Raw genomic sequence first — 19,791 nt, 5'->3', positions numbered from 1 at the left:
CATACCTTCTCTGTCCTTCACAAACACAACAGAAGAAAATGATTAATTTTTTTGTTTGTGCTTAGATTCTGGTTTTCTAGACTACCACGTCACTGCTGTGTCTATGAATATCAGTGTCAGTGCATCCTGGGACTGTGTGAAGCTCCAGGGATGAAGACTGATCCCTTAGACACATATAACTCTGAAAGTACGATTGTGAATTATCTCTTTTCTGTCTAGGATCCTACTTTCAGAATGCCTTATCCACTGTTTGTTTGGGGGTTTTTAGAACTTCATATATACATTCAATTTAATACTGGAATGTGCAAGCACAATGTACATTTATCAAGTATTTTATATTCTAGGGCTATATTGAGGGATAGAGGGAGGGGAGTTAAGCAGCTGACGGCTCAAGGTATAAGAGAGAGGCATATGGCAAGGAGCCATCTCTCCCTTCTTGTTGTGCCAAAAACATTTTAGCTAACATGTTGAACAGAGAAGTAGGTCATATGATAATTTCTTTTTATGAGCAGAATTTGAGAGGCTGCACTAGTTCAGATGTATGTCTGATTTTTTGGTGAAGCATTTCTTCCTCCAGGATCAGAGAAGCAGCTACACCCTATGTACAAAAGCCCATTTAAAGTGCATGTGAACACTTCCACTAATGACCTCAAAGTTCATTAACCTAGTCAAGTTAAACTATGTCTTCATAACCAGGACTACCATATAGCCATCTTTTTACAGTAAATAAATAAATAACTAGCAAGCATATCCTTCTCCACTGAGGTATCTTCCTTGTGTGGGATTTGAAGAAAAGCCTCCTTGTTTGAACTTTTGACTGTATAATACTTTGCTGCAGATGAAAGGTCTCAAGCTGCTCTTCAAGTTTCATGTGACAGCAATGACCATGTAAATTCAGATCTTTCACCAGGGACCAAAATCTAGCAAGCTTTTGACAAAGACATTCATCTTTTCTACCCATCTACTAAACAGCATTAGAACCGCCCAGGAATCTTCAGAAGGTTTATCTGCTTGCATCTTATGAACCCTGTTGAATGGTGTTACTTACCATCAAAGCTGTTGTCATTTGGCATGCAGACTCAATCTTTTGACTAACATATGTAGATAAGTTTTGCTTGTGGTTTTCATTTTTGCAGGTCATGCCATCTAACTTTAAGCATAAGTCTTATGAAGACTACATACTCTCTGACTCATCTGAATTAAATACTCAGGTCATGCTGCACATCAAATTTAACATCTCATGTAACACTATCTGATCAAATACCTTGGTATCTTAATCTAGTCTTCTGCTGTTTCAACAACCTCTCAAAGTTATATTCAGAGAGGTGCAAATAACTCTCAGCTATTCTATTTGGTATGTCTAAGGGCAAGTCCATTTCCCATTACCATCAATAATACCCCTTCCATAAGCACAATTCCCCTAAGGCTGGAGTCTAGTTTGCATCCTATTAAGACTGATGGCTGTCGTATGCATACATCAGGTGCAGCTGAGAGACAGAACAGATTTAACGCAGGCCATTGGGCTAGCACTGCCCAGCTGCAGAGTGAGCTGACAGGGCAACAGGCAGGGGACCGAGCAACGGAGCTGGCAGGGGAGCCGGGAGAGCAGCAGCCCTGGGGTCAGCTCTGGGTGCTGTCCGCGGTGCTGAGGTGGTAGCCGGAGTGAGAGAACCAACGCCAGTGCCGCAAGCACCGCAGCAGAAGGGAAAAGCTTTTGGCATAGCTAGCAAAAGCTAGAAATTGCTCTAACGCCTGAGTGCAGGCAGCTCGAAATGTGAGGCAGTATTCCCTGAGCCTAACTAATTACTCTGGGAGAATACAAATTCTTATTCAATGGTCTCTACATGACGTCATATCCCACGGCAGGAGGGGTGAACTGGCTGATCTTTCAAGGTCCCTTACAGACCGAATTATTCCATGATTCTATGAATATCCAGGTAGATTAAAACAGTGCTAATCCCTTTCCAAAGCAGAAACATTTTTACATCAGTGTCACTAGAATAAACCAGCTTTCTCCAACAGGAGTGCAGTCACACTTCTGCCATGATTTTTCACAGTGATATTTTCAGAACCTACTGTAGGCTTAAAAGAAATAATTATATATAAAGTATGTCTGGGTGCTTGTGATCAAGTGTTAGACAGCAGTTATCTGGTTTCAACAGTGCACTACAAGAGATTCCACATTATTTCCTGAAAACAGGAAAACAGGCTGAATTTAAGAAGAAACCTTGATTTGAGCTGATAGTCTTTTTTCCTCTGGAATTAATAAGTAGTTAAAAGAGCTGAGAGAAAGACAAAATCAAACAACTGAGTCAAGGAAGCATGACAACAGCTACTTCCACAGAGAGACAATCAGTCCTTCACACAGGAAAAATAGGAGTTTTGAGAAGGAGTCTTATTAGGAAGATAAATGGGACACAGGAAGATGTTCCCTGTTTGGCTAGTGGCCAGAGAAGAAGGGCATGAATAAGCAGCACATAAACAAAGATAATAAAGTAATCACACACACATAAGCAGTGTGGAAAAGCACTCCTGAGACAGAGTAAACAGGATGGAAATCCCAAAGAAAGATGCCAGCAATGGGCCAGCTAGTTTGTAAGCCTTGGAAATCCCTGAGGGTCCCTTAAGTCTGTCTCATTAACTCCATTGCTAACCTACAACTTGATTAGATGTTAATTTTCATTCTCTTTTCTCTCTCTCTCCCTTTTTTTTTTTTCTTTCTTTACTTCCTTACTAGGAGTCTGTGGATATTTACTAAAGAGTGAAAGCAGTCAAAATTAATTGATTTGAGTGTCCAGGTAATCAATTCTCTTTCAGTTTAGAGCATTAAAACCATGTGAATAACTTCATTTGAAAAAAATTGATTTTTTCCATAGTTCCATCTGGAATACTTTCCATAGGGCAGATGGCACTGCTCACAAAATCTTCCACTGATTTATATCATATAGAATTTAATTGCTCAACTCTTATAATGGACTTTGTGGAAAGAAAATGTTCTTAATTTTACACTATATTTTCTTCTGCTTCCTTCTTAGTCTCCCTACCCTTGCTTATACATCACTTTCATTTTAAACTATATATTTCCTTCAAAGAAGTTGTACAGCACTCTGGAACAGTACTGACCTGTCTGATTCAGGCTGTCTATGAGACAGCTTGACTGTAATTGACACGAGCATTTTAAAGAAGGGATGGTTTTTCTCAGCATTCAAATTTTATTGTCATTGCTTGAATCCCTTTGTAGGAGAATTTCTTGGATGGGCAACAGAGAGTATCACCACCAAAGCTTTTATGTGCTTTAACTTCATATATTCATGCCCTTAACTGTCGCTGGATTTTCATCCACACCTCTGAAAGGGTGCAGCACCCCAGGTCTTCTTTTATTAACAGGATATTTGGCTAGAAGCTCTTTGTCAGATCAAATCATTGCTCAACAAAGTAACAAGAGCAGTGTGAAGTAGCAGGTTTTCCACCAGCATCTGCCTAGAACAAAGGTGCAGTTCTGCAGCTAAGGGCTTGGTGTATATCTCTCTCTTTTCTCTTCTGGAAGAGATACAACAACCGCATGCCAAGTACATTTAAACAACTTCATTCTTTTGATCTACATCAAGAAGGAAGATATCTTTTACCAGTGTGTCCAAGACAGCACTCTCTAAGAAGAACACAGTCGTTGCCGTGTCATCTCATCTCTTCTCAAAAGGTAAGTCTTTCCTTCTTTAAAACATGAAGGAGATTTATCACTCCTATTGTACTGACACTGCTGGCCCAATTTCTCTTTACTTTCCTGAATCAAATCAATGGGATTTGTTCCAGGAGTCAGTACTAAAAAGATTTTTACAATAAGGTTTGTGGGAGGGGAATAATTTTGGAAATTCTTCATCTTCACAGCTTCAAAATAAAACGGCAACCAAAAAAAGTCACCATGTTTCTCCTCAGACATTAACAGAGAAATCTTAATCTTTTACTGTTACAATAACCCTTAAAATATTCTCATTTTTAAGAGAGCATTTTTAGTAGTGTTTATCAGTGTAGGCAGCATTTTCATGTAAGTGAAAACCAGCCCAGATTTGCTGTACAATCCAGCATAACCAGCAAGTGTCTAAAAATGGTTATTAATCTGATTGTAGTTCTATTATGTATTTTTAAAGGATTATTATTTAGCCCTGCAGCTAAAGGAAGACTTTATTGGAAAGGTCTGACATATAAAACTTTGGAGTTTTAAAGTGCGCTGAGTTTTGAAGTGAATAAAGGAAAGATTCCCTTGCCATGGAGATAGTCAAACACTGCAACAGGCTTCCTAGAGAGGTGCTCAATGCCCCAAGCCTGTCAGTATTTAAAATGCATTTGGACAAAGCCCTTACTAACATGATTTAGCCTTTGGCCACCCCTGAAGTGATCAGGCAGTAGGACTAGATGATCATCGTATGTCCCTTCCAACTATTCCACTCCACTCCATTCCATTATTTTATGTAAAAGAATTTTACCATTTGCTCTTATAAAATCTGGATATTTAACATTAATTCTTTGAAGCCAGAGTACCTAAAGAGGTCAAAATGTGTAAATGGGTACATTAAGTGTGCTTAACTTTTAACTTCTCCTAACTGGCAAGGCAGTTGGCTCTGCTTTGGAGATGTGGGTTTACAAGCAGTGACAAATCATTTTGCTTCAGATTCTGGTTTCTGGTGAGCAGTTTAGAGGTGCAGAATGTGCTATACACAGTTCTTTCTGACCTGATCTGTTGTGGGTATATATTGAAGTTAATTGATGTTACTTTGATCCTTGATGGCAAGTGGTAAATACACTATAAAAAGGAAAGGAAGAGCCTATGATTTTGAATACAGTGTAGGCAGCACCATTACAGACAGGTGCCCTAGTTTTGGCTGTCATAAGTTTTTGCACACAGAAATAGCTGGGTTTCCTTTCTTAAGCTATCTTCTTCAGAAAATGAAAGCTGAAATTCTCATTTATATTTTAAGTTCCTCCATGCCAAGGACGGCAACAACCATGTGCTTCACTGAGCCACACTCACGTTCTACCGCACTCATCACTTATCCTCACTGAAGTCAGCATAAATAAAGGAAGTATATTAACCTGAATGTTGATTTTCGCTCCTACATAGCTAAACACAGTTTCATTTGACATTTACTGGAATTATCTGGCTCGTATAATGAGTTCATGGGGAGTTTCTGTTCAATCAATTATTTGGTTCTGTATGCTATGAAGAATTAATACCTTAATGCATCTAGCATGTGTGACATCTATGTCTCAAATATTCTCTCACTTCTTTACTGTTTTCAGTTTTGTTGCAAAACCACACACAATACCTTTGCTATTCAAAAGACCCCTAGGAAAAGGTTCTCTGTAAATACCTACATTTATTTCCTCCTTATTTAATGAAACTGTGGTTCTCATAATCAGTTAAGAAAATAATCTTAGCAATAATTTGGGATTAAGAGGGAGAAGATGCTCCCTTTGATCTGCCATGCTTATTTGCTTTAAGTTCCCCTGATTATTTACAGCAGTTTCTTCCTTCCCAGTCAGTATTCCTCAGGGAAGGCTGTGATACTACTCAGCTCTTCCATCAATTTTACATTTGGAGTTTGAGTGCAGAGAATATGTTATCACACATCATAGTTTTCCACTGTAATTGTCTATGTGCCCTCTTATGCCTTAAAAACGTGAAGTAGTTTCATAGTTTCATAGTTTCATAGTTTCATTTCAGTGAAGTAATTTAAGATAGCTCACCCTTTAGAGATTGAAAGGCAATTCCCTATTCATTGAGAGAAGCAAACAATTCCAAAGCAAATTGCTGCAAAGCTGCTGATGTACAGTAGCTTGCTGATTTGTTGGCTCACCTTAGAACCATCACCTGCATAGGAAGACTCCTGATCAGCTGTCTAATCCAGTATACACTGAAGCCTTGGCTATGTCTTAGCAAATTTTATGAAGCTCAGAATTTTGTACCATTTTTATACACTCAAGATCATGTTTGGATTTTAAATGCCTATAGATATTAAGTGAATCTATACCTGTCTCTAAGCAGAAATTATTCCCACCCTTCAGAAAGGTCACATTTAGTACTGAGTTTCTAAAGTATCTTAATTTCATCGAGAGAAATACAAAGAAAATGCTCCATACAAAAAGGGAACTGCCATCTATGGACTGAAAGAAAGTGAAGAAGTTTGTCACTTGAATTAGAGGCTGAATTTTCTTTATCTGGCACAAGGGTGATGTACTTCAAGCCATTTTATCCTGAATTGAAAAGCAGCTAAATTAACTCGTGACTTTGCATCTGTTATCAAAATTAGCATGTACTTCATTACTATAGTGCAGAACACAGAATAAACCAGGTTGGAAAAGATCTTTGAGATCATTGAGTCCACCCTATCACCCGACACCATCTAATCAAATAAACCATGGCACTAAGTGTCTTATCCAGTCTCTTTTTAAACACCTTCAGTGATGGTGACTCCACCACCTCCCTGGGCAGCACATTCCAATGGCAAATCACTCTTTCTGTGAAGAACTTCATCCTAACATCCAGCCTAAACCTCCCCTGGTACAGCTTGAGACTGTGTCCTCTTGTTCACTCACAGCTTGATTGATGCAACATAACTTGCTGCATTAAACGGACTTTGTGTCAGAGTCCTAGAACAGAACCATGGTGGCTTCACCAGAGTCAGTCTTTTGTGCTTTTACAAAAGTGTAGGATTGAGTTTGAGCTTTATGGAGTTTTCTGGGAATTCAGGCAAAAGCATTAACCTGTAATAAAAGCGAATCATAACTGATGCAAAACAACTGTGAGATGTCTCATAACATCAGATGTATTTTTATTGATTTTGTGTAAGCTTTTACATTGCACAAATAAATTAATTGCATTTGTCACATAAACAGATGAGAAATTTACTGTGAACTTAATTGAATTGCTATGTATAATACCAAGGAAGATCACTGGCAACGTAATGTATCCTCTAGGGCCAAAGGTGTTCAAAAGAGATAATTCACCTGATGATAATGGACTTTGAGATTATAAATGAGGGCTATTTGCTTCAGAGCTATTTCTCATGGAATAATCATACTAAAGATACCACTTTAATGAAAGAATTAATTATAATTGCTTTTCTCTCAGACACGATGAAAACATAGAAAGCTGAGTAGTTAATAAATACCACGTTGTGCCATCTGTGTATGCCATGGATTCAATGGCAAATGGCAAAAGAGATTATTTTCCTTTCATTTGTGCCTAGGAAAATTGTCAGTATTCTCAAGGAATGCAGCAAAATTGGATCAATAAACATTTGCACAGAAGAAGAAAACTGACTCAAACTGAACTAACTACCCATTAGCAAGCCTTAAGTGCTTCTGTTGTTAAATAATGTGCTAAATTCCTTCAGTCCTGTGCTGACAGAAAGAATTTGGCCCTTAGTTGCTAATCATCTTCAAGAAAATAAATAATCTGGAAAATAATTTTGAAAATAAATCTGTTTAGACAGGCAGGGTTTTCCCAGCTCCAAGGAACATTTGACCACTGATTGAATGGTTATGGCAAATAGGCTTGGGAAACCTTCACTTGAAAATCAAAGTCAAGTGTGGTCCTTTCCTTGCCTGTGAGACAACACCTCAGCTGAGGTAAAGGAAGTGCTACAACATCCTAGTTAATGCACTCAGTCATCTGAGCCATCAGCTATATGCCAGAGGACAGAAGGATGACTTGTGTCAGAAAATCTGTCCTCAGGGCCAGTGATTTAGACTGTGGGTTCAAAATGGTTTCACAAAATCACAGAATTTCAGAGGCTGGAAGGGACCTCAAAAGATTATCCAGTCCAATCCCCCTGCCAGAGCAGGATCACCTACACCATATTGCACAGGAACACATCCAGGTGAGTTTTGAATATCTCCAGAGAGGGAGACTCCAAAACCTCCCTGGGCAGCCTGTTTCAGTGTTCTGTCACCCTCATAGTGACAAAATTTTTCCTCATATTTATGTGAAACTTCCTATGCCTCAATTTCTACCCACTGCCCCTTGTCCTGTCATTGAGCACCAGCATTTCAGCTGCACAGTCTTAGATGGCTGTGCATATGCCAGTCAAGAGAGGTAAAGGATCCACAGCTGTTTTCTTAGTGAAAACTTTAACAAATTTGGGAGGGAGAGCAGGTAGCTGAGAGTCTGAGGACCTAGAGTTTTATCCATGTCTCCCAAATAGACAGTCAATCATCTAAAGTGGTCTCCATGACAGCAAAAGGAATACAGTTTTGCAGGAGAATTTAAGTGTTCAGCATGAAGAGGAGACATCATATTTTTACACCCATGTGTTATTTTCCATATTTCCACTGTCCCTTCCCCCACCTATACACAAAAGTCAAAAGGCCAGCCAGCATCTCACACTAGACACTGACAAAGCATTCAGACACAGCAATGTGAAATAGTTCTCATTTTAACAGATTCCCCCTTTGCAAACTAAATAATGTCAAACATTTTGCAACAGAATCTCCCTGGGAATTTTTAATACATGCTATGTGATTAGCAATTGCAGCTTATGCCCACATCCAACCCTCTATTTAATTGTGGCAGAGCACCACTCTGGTACATGATCACCAAAACCTGCACACTGTGCTTTCCTCAGAGAGCAGAAAATTCCCCTGTATGCATTTCAAAGGCTGTAAAGCTCACATTACCACTTTCTGTGCCTAGAAGCAGAGCAGCTAAACAGTAAATCCATTTTAAATCCTGTAAAAATTATCTATAAAGTTGGAAGAATTGAGCATGCTGAGAAGAGGTTAAATCAAGCGAGCTTTTACTACAGTTCTGTAGAACACTAAGATTTGAAAGATCAGTCATCTTTAAATCTCAGTAAGAAAGCTGGCAACATTATTCATGAGATTGACTTCAAGCCTAAATAAGAGCAACCAGTTCAAGTCACACGAGCTATAGCAGTGCTATAGTGACTGGGACACTCAAATAGCATTACCTCTTCAGTGTAGCCTAAAATCTTCTGTGATACTAGTAAATTCTGCAAAATTGGGAGCAGCACTGGATTTTTTTTCCTGACCTACATTTCTGAAAGGCATTAATGCAGTTGGTTTGAAGCAGATGTGGGGTTTAGAAGCAAGGTGTAATGGATTTGATTACTATTCTTTGAAAACACAGAATGAACATAAAGCATTAGATGTCAGGTTCTATCATATCACTGCAGTTTTCATTTGACTATTAAACTGGATGATTTAGGTTGGATATTAGGAAGAAACTCTTTACAGGGAAAACACTGGAACAGGCCTCCTCCCTGGAGATGTTCAAGGCCAGGTCAGATGAGGCCTTAAGCAACTTGGTCGAGTGGAAGGTGTCCCTGTCCCTAGCAGGTGGGGTTGGAACCAGATGATCTTCAAGGTCCCTTCCAGTTTAAGCTATTCTATGAATTCTATCTCAAGACACAAGGCTTTAGCAATGAAATGTCAGCTACTACAGGAAGCTTTGCAGCACTCCAGATATCAAGTTGATTGCCACTAACCCTACTTTATTCTTCATGCAGATGTAATGATCATATTCCTTTTGATCAGCAATACCTTCTATGACAATTCATAGGAAATTTCAGTATATTAGAAGAGTGAGTAGTGCTTTTACCCACCAAAAAGTATTAGCCCAGGTATGTCAGGATCTCTGATTAAGCACATGTTGGGCAGCTCTGGTCAGAGCTCCCTGTTCTCTCTGAACTCTTCAGCTTACCAGCCTGTTCTTAGGAATCAGTCATTGCTACCTGCCTGGTGCCATGAGACTGCTCCTAACTAATGCATTCAACAGTTTCTTTTGTATTCCTAACATAAAGTAAGTGAGTCTTTAAAGGACTTTCTTTTCCCCTGCATAATTACCCCAAAAAAAGTAAAAAGTGATTTCTCTAAAACCCTATTAATAGCTAGTAAAAAAAGAAAGAAAACTGATAAATTAGTTAAAAGGAATTTTTATTCCTATTCACATAGCAACACCTTCTCTAACAGTTGAAACAGATGTGAACTAGGAAAAAATATAAATCCCTTTTTCCCCATTGTTCATACAGCACAAGGGGTGTTATGTGATGTGTGGTGGGTTGAAATTCCCCCCCCATCCACCCCCATGCCCCCCGCACTCCCCCCCAACATTAACTTTGGCAGACCAGCTCAGTTAGAAGCAAATAGAAGCTGTATTTACAGGCAAAACCACAATCTACAATGGAATGCAATGATGTACAAAACACAAAGGATTTACAATATTGCACAGATATTTACAGTTCACAAACAACACAAGAACCCCCCAGTCAGAAACCAGGGAAGCTATCTCTCTGCTCCACCACCCACTGTCCAAAAGGGAGAAAGGGGCAGAGAAAGTTGGGGTTAGACTTAACCAAAACAATGCAGCCAAGGTCAAGCAGAAGCAGGTTAGCATCCTCTCAGAGCAACAAAGCGAGAAGAGACAAGAAGCCCCCCGCACTGTTTCAGTACAGCCAGTTTTATGGCAGATCTCTCTCCAGTGAGGTTGTTTAGCATTATCTTTGGTTTCCTTTTCACACCCAATAGTGATTTATTTACATTTTTCTACTACTTCAAAGGCATGGCCTAAAACTACCTCATGATGTCACATTAACGTATCTGGAGACATTGGTATGTAACTGCAATTACTCAGAGTGGAAGACTGATTTAATGATCCTAAGGGAAAAAAAGTTCATTTTCTTACACCTGCTTGAATTATCTTTGCCTCTGTATGCATAGAGAGATTTACATATACATGTAAGTAATAACAAATGTGCTTTCTACTGAGATTAAGATCTGACAAGTTACACAAACTACTGAAAAATAGAGAGACTGAAGAGTACAGATATTTTTACTTCAGTTTCAGCATTTAGTGTTCAGCAAGTGTGGCCTAAGTTCCTACCTCTGTTTCAAGGTGAAATGACTATAATACCACAAAATAAAACAATAAAACTGCAATTAGAACTTAAACACTACTCAAAAAACCCCCCACACATTTCTCAGAAACATCATTTTAAGGCACTCTACTCTGCCCCTCTTCTCCCAAAGGATGTAAAGCCTTTGTCCAAAGCAAATTCTATATATGAGGAGATATTAACCCAGAGGGACAGGAATCTATTTCCAAAACACTCAGCTACATTCATTGTAAGTGCTAGACAACTTGGGGATGTCAGTACCCAGAAGCCAGGAGAAGCTAGAGGTACAACCATAGGAACCTCCTACCCACTGGAAAGATCAGTGATGGAGTTCTCCACTTGGCCAGTGATATGGAAGTCATTATGCTGGTTGCCATTGCATTCTTCCTGAAATTAAGCAGTCTCTGGTCGTTTTCCAAGCTTCAGGGTACTTCCACAGAAATATCTTCACATCATTGGAATGTGGTTCTTCCTGTTGCAGCCATTCCAGTCCCTATAACCTAATTAAAGTCACTGCCATGGGATAAATAAGAGCAAGGTGGGTGTTAGTCTCTTCTCCTAAGTGATACATTATAGAATAAAAGGAGGTTTAGACTGGATGTTAGCAAACAATTCTTCACCAAAAGGTTTGTCAAGCACTGGGACAGGGCACCTGGAGAAATAGTCAAGTCATCATTCCTAGGTGTGCTTAAAAGACATAGATGTGGTGCTAAGGGACATGTTTCGTGATGGGCTTGATTGTGTAAGGTTAATGCTTGGACTCAATAATCTTTGTTTTCCAGACTGTGTGGTTTTATATTCTATGATTAATTTCTGAGAGATTTTTACAACATAGAATTTGTGCACATGCTCTTAACCTGATCTTAAAAGTCTTCCTTTCATGATACCTTAGCAACCACATGCACCAAATGAAACAAAAGACTAATTCAATTCTTGTGTTTTAGGAGTATATGTGCAGTTGAAATCAGCTGTTGCCTAATTGCAAAGTGTTCTCTCTCTCTGTTGTGCATACTCTGTAGAAATTATTCATGTTAGACTTGAGACTAACTTTGACAGTACAAAGGTTTTGGTTTACTGCTACACTTCAAGAACTACAGCTAACAGTCCTGTGCTTGGTTCCCTGGGAAACATAGTGGCTAGTGGCAGAAGCTATGGATCCACTCTTCAGAAAGGCACAAGGAGATGGATTTGTCCGTACTCACGAGATTGCTTTCTCCTCTGCAACAGCACCGTGTCTTCACAACAGGCCACAGGTGGCTATTGTTGGTCTGTTTCTGAGCATGTGAAAACACAATGGTCTGATTTTATTTCCCCTGCAGCCTTAGCAAAGGGACATGAACAATAATTCATGACAAATGAAACCTCTCTCTCATCCTGTAGGTAGGCGCAGAGTTTCTGGAAGTTATTTCATTTCTCTCATCAATTTCATTCCCATTTTGACTTGCCATTCAAGATGTAGTTGTGGTCTGTCACCTTCCCTCCCTGAAAGAGCTGGCGCTTTTCAAAGCTCTAATGCCACTCTTGAGTCAGCCAGGAGAGGGCGCTGGAGAACGCAGGCTGCCAAACAGCTGCCCGGGTACTTATGTTCCTCAAAATGCAAGCCAAAGGCCATTATAAAGTTATTCTGTTTTCCCGTTATCCCACCTCTTTGCGTTCTTCCCTCACTAATTTAAACTTCTTGCTGTCCATTCTATCCCTTTCAAATGGCATATTCCAATCAACAGTTGCCACTAGTGACAACTGCAAAAGATTTCAGCTTTGAAAATGGATGCAAGAGGCTAAGAAGACTGAAGCTACATCCAAAGGAGTTGATAGAGGAGGAGCTTGTCCCTGGTACAAGGGCTGACTGGCACAGACATTCTGGGCAGCAATGATCCCTGCTGCTGTCTGAACAGCAACAGATGAAGAGCCTGGAGACAGATATTTGTTCCTGCAATATCCAGTGATATCCATGTAAAAAATGGCAGTATATATTTCAGTAGGCTCCTCAGGGATCTGCTCTGGTTCTGGCAAGCAGTTCCATTAATAGCCTGCATGATGAAATAAGGAATATATTATTAATGTGCAGATGACTCCAAGCTGAATGGGACTGTCACCCCTTTGAAGAAGGCTTAGAATTAAAAGTCACCTAACAAAAGTTGTAGCATCTTAGTAGATTAAGATGACTTTCTAAAACAAAAGCAAAAAGAAAAACAATGAAGGTACAGAATGAGAAAGAACTTACTAGGTGGCAGTTCTGCAGCACAGGATCAGGGCTGCTGTGAAACACAAGCTAACTCCATTGTCCTGTGAACAGGAAGAAAACACATAATGGTTTCTATAGATGCTATGTGTGAAGTATTTCTTCAGCTTTCAGGGGCTCAGCTGGAATAGCATTCAGGTTTGGATACCACTTAGAGCTGCTGTAAGTGCAATGGAAACTACAAATCAAGACCTTCAAACAATGGTTTGCACAACTGCTAGGCATACATAGGAGTTTAGCAAGTGCACAAAGACTCACTGCAAGGACAAAAAAGGACACCTGGTCTTAATAGCTGTGGTGGACAGGACAAGTAATAATGAGTTTAACGCTTTACTAGGTGATTGGTATGAGCTTTCTATTGTGAAGATAAATTATTCTACCACTTTCAATTAATTGCGGGCATTATGGAAACCATAGCTAGAAACTACTAAAAGTTAAGAGATGTATCCTCCAGAAACAACACAGATGTGGTTGAAACTCTTGTTACTAGAATAATTTTGGTTACCATTTACAGAGAACAACATTTCCTATTTGATGTATTCCACAAATGAGAAAACCAAGCCACCTGCACTGATGTTAGGGAGAAACCTGATCTGTCACGTGCAGCAGCAGGAAGTCTGAGCTTTCAGAGATAAGTGCAAGTCTGTGCCTTTACACAGCCCTGGGGAATGCACACTACTGCCTGCAGAATCAGGCAGTGGTGTGCAGAATCAGAGCTTTGCTCTGATCAGAGCTTTGCCCACACTCCTTCAACATCCCTATTAGAAGCAACAGGATAAGATGTTCTCTCTACCACTTAGAGCATTTTAAATGCATTTATAATTCTTACAAAGACAGTAACATTTGTCAAGATCCAGAACCTGCAGGAGGATGGCATCCTGGCCTGTATCAAGAATAGTGTGACCAGCAGGAGCTGGGAAGTCATTCTGCCCCTGTACTCAGCACTGGTTAGGCCACATCTTGAGTACTGTGTCCACATCTAGGCTCCTCAATTTAAGAGGGACTTTGAGATACTTGAACATGTCCAGAGAAGGGCAACAAGGCTGTTGTGAGGTCTTAAGCACAAGCCCTATGAGGAGAGGCTGAGGGAGCTGGGATTGTTTAGCCTGGAGAAGAGGAGGCTCAGGGGAGACCTTCTTGCTGTCTACAGCTACCTGAAGGATGTTGTAGCCAGGAGGGGGTCGGTCTCTTCTCCCAGGCAACCAGCACCAGAACAAGGGGACACAGTCTCAAGCTGTGCCAGGGGAAGCTTAGGCTGAAAGTGAGGAGAAAGTTCTTCACAGAAAGAATAGCTGGCTTTTGGAATGTGCTGCCCAGGGAGGTGGTGGAGTCACCATCCCTGGAGATGTTCAAAAAAGGACTGGATGTGGCACTTGAAGCTATGGTTTAGTTGTCATGAGGTGTTAGGTGATAAGTTGGACCTGATGATCTCTGAGGTCTTCTTCAACCCGGTCGATTCTGTAGTTCTATGATTTCTTATGTCAACACACAGAATTATTTTCAAAATAAGGTAGTTTCAAAATCCATCAGTTCATCATAGCTACCATATTACATTTTGATTTCCATGTACAATTAAAAAAACCAATATTATACCCTTAAAGGTGCTGACTTGGTCTAGTGGAAGGTGTTCCTGCCCATGGCAAGGGGGTTGGAAGCATATCATAGAGTCATAGAACCACCAGAATTACAAGTGGCCTCAAAAGGTCATCTAGTTTAACCCCCCTGGCTTCCTCCCTCCTCTTTATCTTCCCAAAGCAGCTCCTGCTCATCCCTTTGTCCTCCCCCCTGTCTAAACAGCTCCTGCACCATCGCCATCATTTTTGAACCCAACCCAGAGCCAGGGGCAAGACCCTCAACCAGCCAAGATACCACACAGAGGAGCTCAGCCCGTGTAAGGAGCAGCATCCAGCACCCATGGATGATATTGGAGTAGTCATCAATCCTGGTCCTAACAGCCGGGGGGCCACCAGGCCCCCCGGCCTTTGTTGTCACCACCACCATCACCCAGTGTGCACCATGGGCACTCACCAGTGATGAGAGGAGGATCCTCCAGCCCAGAAGGGCTCAGCTTGGGGTTGCTGCCTCTCCTGGGAGGGAATAAAAAGGGGAGAGGGCAGAGGAGGGCAAAGTGGCTACACCTGGGGTGGGAGGAGACTCCAACAGAGCCCAGGTGCTCTGGGTTAGAAGGGAAAAAGGAGGAAAATGGAGGGGGGGGGGGGGGGGGGATGGGAAGGGAAGGGAAGGGAAGGGAAGGGAAGGGAAGGGAAGGGAAGGGAAGGGAAGGGAAGGGAAGGGAAGGGAAGGGGCAGATTGTGAACTCACTGTTATTGTAAAAGAATAGATATTCAAATATGAGTTATTGACCTGATGTAGTTGAAGATGTCCCCTCACTGCAGGGGGATTGGACTAGATGACCTTTAAAGGTCTCCTCCAGTCCAAACCACTCTATGATTTAAAAAAAAACCAAAAAATCTTTTTATTAAAAACATTAAATCAACTCCTATGAAAACTTCTTGATTATAGAATAAGGTACAATTTAATGTCTTTCCTCCACAGAACCAAGTGAATTCAGATTTATTTAATGTTGTCATAATTTTCAATATCAGCTGAGGTCAGACTCTTTTATCCAAAAGCATATTCTGAATGGGAAAAATTCCAAGTATGATTTCATATTGATAGTATGGGGTTTTTTCCAGGCTCATTGAGAATTGAATAATGGCTCCTGACAAGGAGCTGGAGGAAGCTTACAAGGGCTTCAATAAAGGCAGAAATAAGTGATCACTGAGGAAAATTAGAAAAGGCATCACATCACGTAGGAACTGCAAAAAAGCCAGGGAGTGTGAAAAGCATCTAGTAAGAGATGCAACTGGGGTTTTTTCTGTGTCTCCAGGACATGAGTATTAGAGAAGCAAGAAATGACACCACTTCAGCTGATGTTATTAGTTGCCTGTCACTGAAAGTGGACACTGTCAGTGAATGTTTCCACCTTACAAAGTACCAAAAAGAAATTAAATGCTTGCTTCTAGATTCCCTAAATGCTCTGAAACAAACTTCAGAATTCCAAACTAATGTTTCTTATGCATTGAAGTAGACAAAAGATGGACTTTTAACAAACTGCATGACATTGGTCACATGAGAGAAAAAGTTCAAAAGCATCACAAAACCAAATGAGAAACACTAATGGGGAAAAGCACATGTAACCAGAATAAGGAATTAGGAGTTACTAGTATAATCATCCAAGCTATGGGACTAGTAACAATCATTTTCATGCAACAGTTTCTGCATTTTTTATTCTTACTGTTGGCTCATATTTTAATACTCCTAAATAAATCAAAAAAATGCTGCAGCATGAAGCATGCTTCACAGTATCACAGTATCACTAAGGTCGGAAGAGACCTCAAAGATCATCGAGTCCAACCTGTCACCACAGACCTCATGACTAGACCATGGCACCAAGTGCCACATCCAATCCCCTCTTGAACACCTCCAGGGATGGTGACTCCACCACCTCCCCGGGCAGCCCATTCCAATGACAAATGACTCTCTCCCTGAAGAACTTTCTCCTCACCTCGAGCCTAAACTTCCCCTGGCACAGCTTCTCAATGAGTTCTTCTACTTTGTTGTGCCCTTTAATTATAAACCTGTGCAAACTGTGGGAGATGGCACCATCTTTAACCTGGAAAGTAAGAAAGGAGTCTCTGCCCTCTTCAAAAAATGTATGTCATTAACAACTTCAGGACCCTGTCTTGTAAGTCACAAGGAGCTGGCAGGAAAAAAAGCACTTTGAATATGTGTATTTCAGTGAAGTCATTAAAAATGTTTAGATCATTTTATGTTTCGTGCCAAAGCACCCTTGAAAGTCAGTGTGATTTTAAAAGTTAACTGAGGTCATGGAATAAACTATATCTTAGACTAACTATAGAAAGTAAATGAAGCAAAAAAGAAAACAGAGCAAAGAAAGCTCTTTTCAGTTCTCTCTTGCAGCTTGAAAACAGGATTAGAGAGAAAAATAATAAAATACTATGGACAAGGCAGGACTACAAGCTTGAAGTTTGCATTGCAATTTTTGCTAAAAATGCTAATTCTTTATTTACTTTCAATGCTGGAACTTCACCTTATGCTTTTCAGCGATACATATGACTTACCCTGTGCCACAACAGTGAGAAATTTTACAGTACTTGATGGATAAGGGAACCCTGGCAATGTACTGAATGATTTGCTAGGTGCTGCAGAAAAATGACTCAAGTTCAGGAACTTTTGAAGGAAGTAGAATGAGCGAGGTTAGTGACATGTGAATATTTCTGACTGATGATAAGACTATGAAAACCACGTTTAGTGAGGTGCAATGCATTCCAGGCTACAAATAAACTGATACACAGACTTTTGAAAAATATAAAACACTTCAGATACTTGTACTCCTACTGAAGCACTGCTACATCTGACTATTTGGGAAGATTCCCAGTTGGCATAAATGAAGGGTTCCATAAAGAAGTTGAACTTGGCTCTGAAATCAAAATCGTTGGCAGTGTGCTCTGCAAACTATAAAGATAAGTCACACCCCACAGTGCCCCCCTTATCAAGGTCTGTATTCTCCAATCATGTCCAGTTTCATCTGTTGGGGTAGAGAAGGGAGTTTCTCTGCAAGCTGAGGTCAGGTTACAGGCAGTATCTGATGAGAAATTGCATCAAGGGCCCTGAGCCAGAAGTGTGTGATCCCAGACCGGTTGACAGCCTTTTGATATTTTTAAACAGGCACAGAATACTCCTGTTGGTTTTGACAAATGTACCTTTCACCCAGTGTTTTAAGTACATAGAACCTCACCACTTCAGCAGTGTCCACAGAAATCCATTTATAGAGTTATAAATGTTATCATGTACTAGGCAAGATCTAAACATCAATCCCGTTTTTGCTGCTTTGTTGCAAATAGCAGGTGCATTACACCACAGCTTTCCAAAATGAAAAGCAGAAAAACAGCCAGCATGCAGAGAGGCTCAGAGAAGCCAACCAGTGTTTAAACTGTAACAAGAATTAAGTTCTGAAATAACAGCATGGTTTATAAACATTCCTAAATAGGATTAGGAAGCAGATCTGATACTCACATCAATTTTTCCTTCTGAAAAAAAAACCCAAAGAAAAAAGAAGGAAAAAAAAGGAAGGAAAAATTGGGGGGGAGAGGAAGGAAAAATGGGCGGGGAAAGGAAGGAAAAATAGGGGGGGAAAGAAGGGAAAAAAAGGAAGGAAAAAAAAAAAAAAAGAAAAAAGGAAAAAAAAATAAGAAGGAAAAAAAAGGAAAAAATAGTCCCTTAAACTTCAGTCTGTGATGGATATTTGCATAAACAGATTATGGTTAATAGCTTTTTAGCCAGCTGACTGCAAGCCTTCTTCATGCACATACCATTTAAAAACAATGGTGGCAGGAACTTGCAAGTCCCAAGTCCGCCCTTTTCTATTTGGTGTTACTTCTGCACTGAAACTAATATCTTTGTTTGGCACAGCTTGTGGTATTTGCTTACAGTAGGTTTCAGCAGGCTATATTTCATTTTGTCACAAGTTCTCTCTTGACTCTTGGCTGGAAGAATCTTTCTTTTAACTCTACTGATACCACAAAAAATAACACTGGGTGTTATTTGAGTATTGTTTGTGCCCATTTTATTCGTAAGCTATTTTCCAGCAGTAATGTAATTTTAATACTGGGCTGAGGTCAGATTGTGCCAGTACACAACTGCTGATGAACAAAAAGGAAGTCCTTCTTCCATCAGGATAATGCATTTGTGGGATCACATGTTGATGCAGGATGAATTTGTGTTCCACAAAGACTCAAGACTGATGTTTCAAAGGGGTTGAGTGGGCGCTCTTAACTGCTCTAAACACAATTCAAGCCAACAGTAAACAGTATTGATTGTCTCTCATACCAACCTCTAAAACATCTGTATTAAATACATCCAGGAAAATGCACATTTACAAGGGAAAAAGGGACAAATTTTCAACTAAGAGATGGAATCTGCATTACTTACCCCTCAAATCTGTTGAAAGGCCCACTGATGATTTATCTACATTAACATACATGAAAATCAGAAAAGAAATGTATAGAATAGCTGATTTTTAATAACAGATGCTTTTATTAATGAACATTTTGAATCTTCCAAAATCCATATCACCACTGGGTGCAAATAATTATATTAGTTTAAATTACTCCCAGTATGTAGAAGAATTCCTCACTAGGTGATTTTCAAAGCTTAGCCTTTACTTCAGGTAGGAACTGCAGGCCAGGATGTAAATTTTCAGCTATGCTGATAATCATTGCTACAAAAGGACTATGAGATTGAATCACATTTCAGAAATATTTGGGCCAAATCCTACAGTCTTTGGTGAACTGAAACTTGCCCAGCACTTGCTTTGTACTGCAGGAAAATTCAGCTTGGCCAGGTTACGCTGTGCCCAGGGCAGCTCCTGCGAGGAACAGGGTGGGGAACCAGTTCTGAGCAGTTTCCTGCTTGTCCTCTGCACTTACACAAGATCCCTTTTGTTGTTGTTGTTGTTTTTTGCTATTGAAATCAAAGGAGGAGCCGTTCCCAATTCCCACTGACTATTTAATGATGGCTTGTTCAGAGTAAATGCAAGAAAACTCTTCCCTGCTG

General features: G+C 40.1%; 1 protein-coding gene across 1 annotated transcript in view; it reads left to right on the top strand.

The window, feature by feature from the left end:
* Positions 1 to 3,657: 3,657 nt before the first annotated feature.
* SYBU (syntabulin) overlaps positions 3,658 to 19,791 on the top strand; it is a 67,022-nt gene continuing 50,888 nt past the window's right edge. The window contains exon 1 of the mRNA XM_068158659.1: positions 3,658 to 3,697. The gene's annotated coding sequence lies outside the window, so the exon portion shown is untranslated. The remainder of the gene's footprint in view (positions 3,698 to 19,791) is intronic.

Source organism: Melanerpes formicivorus, unplaced genomic scaffold (genome assembly GCF_026170545.1).
Source record: "Melanerpes formicivorus ecotype bairdi unplaced genomic scaffold, bMelFor1.0.p_v2 SCAF_40, whole genome shotgun sequence".
NCBI lineage: Eukaryota > Metazoa > Chordata > Aves > Piciformes > Picidae > Melanerpes > Melanerpes formicivorus.
Note: the sequence above shows the minus strand (reverse complement) of the source record. Positions and strands in the feature narration are given on the sequence as shown.